Here is a 3,078-nt window from a genome sequence, read left to right as displayed (position 1 = left end):
CTTGACGAATCATTCTATAGAGATGGCATTACTAGACTAGAACACCGCTATGAGAAATGTATCAGCCTTGGAGGAGATTATGTAGAGAAATAAAAAAAAAAAATTCTTAAAAACGTTGTTTTTCTTGGTCAGGCCGGAAACTTATCAATCCACCCTCGTATATACCAGGTGGGACTGATCTATTCTTCGGTGGCGCTCATACAATTAGAATCGAACTTCACTTACAGGTAAGTTCGTTCAATTATTTAATTGTATTTCGTGTCACCTCCGAATAGATCAACTCGTAGATGTTGAAAGTAGTTAGCAGATTACGGCAACCAATCTGATAAGAAAAATTTATTACAAATTTTATTATATTCCGAGATGTTTATGTGAAGAATTCCTCACGAATATAATAATTAATTAATTAATTAAACATAAACTGAAATTAACTGTATATTAACCCTCTAAGATAGACCTAGCAAATTGCTGGTTATCCTTTACAATATCTCTGTCGATACTGCTCTCAATTAAGGTTTCTTTAACCCAAAGACTTAAAGTTTGCGAAGAAACAGCCTCATGGGGCTTTTGGAATGAAATGAACAATTCCTGTACATTACGTAACGATCTAGTTTTTACAAGATAGCTCTGTAAAGCTGAAGCTGCACATATTTTTTCTACAGAGTAAAACGGTAGGACTAGTAAAGGCTGCGTTCTATTTTTATTTGATGTCTTAATGCGGTCGGGGGTCTTGAAGGTCGCAAACTGGACACCCCTTTAAAAAAACGCTTCACTCTAGGGTCCTTAGCGATTTCCGAGTCTGCGATTAATGAGATTGCTGACCTTGTGGCGTTTATGGAGCTATGTCACAACCCCTTATCAAATTCTTTGGTTGGGAAAACTAGTAGGTCTGCTATCGGAGGATTAAACAATTCAATCGATCTCTCGGCTGAGAATCTCCACCATTTTTTGAGTGCCACGTCATACGCGTTTATCGAAGAAGAACTTAGAGAACCTCCAACGATTTTTCTGGGGCTCCTCGTCGCAGGAACGCCTCTCGGATAACCACCCTACCACCAGGGTAAGGTTTTTCCAAAGCGGATGAGGATTCCTATCAGATGAAATCAAAAGTTTGACATCCGGATTAAATTTAATTTGTTTGCGAATCATTAGTGAATGAAATAACGGATACCAGGGCTGGGTTGGCCAGTCTGGTACTATCATGATTCCCTCTGCCTGATCTCTTTTAATTTTGGTAAGAGTTCTTAATATTATACTGATTGGCGGAAAAGCATAAAAGAAAACCGAACTCCAATTCAAGGTAAAAGCATCTATCGCCTCAGACCCAGGATCTCTTTTCCAGGAGATATAACGTATACATTTCGAATTCTTTCTAGTTGTAAACAAGTCGAGTTCTGGTTTTCTAAAAGTCTTGACAATCTTATTGAATGCGGGAATAGATAGTTCAAAGTCAGTTTCAGGTTCTAAGTTTCGCGACTCGGCATCTGCTTCAAAATTATCTTTTGAACTAATATAGGAAGCAAAAATCCAAATATTTCGCTCCTCGCTCCATTGCCAAATTTCTTTTGAGATCTTATTTAAGTCTTCATACTGAACACCGCCCATTCTATGAATGTACGACACGACATTTGTATTATCCATTCTTAATCAAATTTCCCCATTATGAAAGTTTTTTGCTAAACTTTTAAGGCCAAAGAAGGCGGCTTAGAGTTATAAGAAATTAATGTGAAGCTTACGTTCAAATATTGACCAGAATTCACTAGCTTTTTGATTATTACATACAGCTCCTTATCCTGACTTAGAATCATCAGAAAAAATCTCTGAGCGAAACACAAGACCTTTGGTAGAGTTATTACAAGATAAGATAGATGATTGCCACCATTTCAAGTCCGAAGGATTAAATTTATTAAGATTAAGTCCTTTGTGTAGACCCAGCTGTATTTAATAGCTGGACAACAAGCTACTATAGATCCTCAGAACTGTGCGAAATCTCTTATCTTACACTGCAAAGGTTTACTGAAGATTTCTAGCTGTTTCTGAATATGAGATCGCTTCTCAGGGAGCAGTTCTGATGTCATAGATTTAGAATTATAAATAAACCCTAAGAACTCACATCTCTGTTCGGGATTCAAATGACTCTTTTTCAAATTTATTATGAACCCTAAGCTTTCTAATAACTCTTTAGTTGTCTTTAAATCCACCTCACAGTCCTGATATGTATTTCCAAAAAGAAGAAAGTCGTCTCAATAAAGAACCGAACTATATCCTAATCTTCGTAGATAAGAAACCACAGGTTTCATTAGTTTCGTAAACACTTGAGGGGCTGTACAAAGACCAAACGGAAGACAAGTAAATTGATATACCTGTCCATTGAATTAAAATCTTAGAAATTTTCTGTCCGATTCATGTATTGATAATAAATAATACGCGTCCTGCAAGTCTAGAGTTGACATAAAACAATTCTGACTCCCAAGACTGACAGCTGTTCTGTAGTCTTCGAGTTTAAAATGCTCTGTTTGGATAAATTCATTGAGATCTTTAAGAATTAAAATGAATTTGAGAGACCCATCAGGTTTCGGTAGAAGAAAGAACCTAGAAATAAATAGATCATTTGACGGACTACATTCCTCTACTGCTCCTTTCGCTTTAAGTTGAGAGATAAGCGACATGATATGACATATCTCTATTTTTTCCCTCCAATTTTTTTAAAAATAAACGTAATATTCCAGCAATTATACTTACAGGAACGTCTAATGTCTCCTCGTGCTCTTGTATGGTGTCTTGTGGTAGTCCTGTTTGCGCTGATTCTGAGATCTCGGAGGGCCCGTGAAGGATTTCTTCTGCCCGTCCTGTGTCGAAAAATGTGGCTTCGCTTGTCGACGAGGGGGGCCCCTCCTGTTTTTTGATGTCCCTGACGTCTGAGATTTTGCAGGTCGTAACACCTTGGCTGAATTCTCGAGCAGTTTAGCAGACTTAAAACTCTCTGGCAGATCCTTTCCGAATAGAAACAGATCCATCTTTGTAGCCTTTAGGGATTCCCTCCAAGAAGGATTCATATTAGCGACGATCAAATTTTTT

Source organism: Belonocnema kinseyi, chromosome 1 (assembly GCF_010883055.1).
Source record: "Belonocnema kinseyi isolate 2016_QV_RU_SX_M_011 chromosome 1, B_treatae_v1, whole genome shotgun sequence".
In the NCBI taxonomy this organism is placed as follows: Eukaryota; Metazoa; Arthropoda; class Insecta; order Hymenoptera; family Cynipidae; genus Belonocnema; species Belonocnema kinseyi.
Note: the sequence above shows the minus strand (reverse complement) of the source record.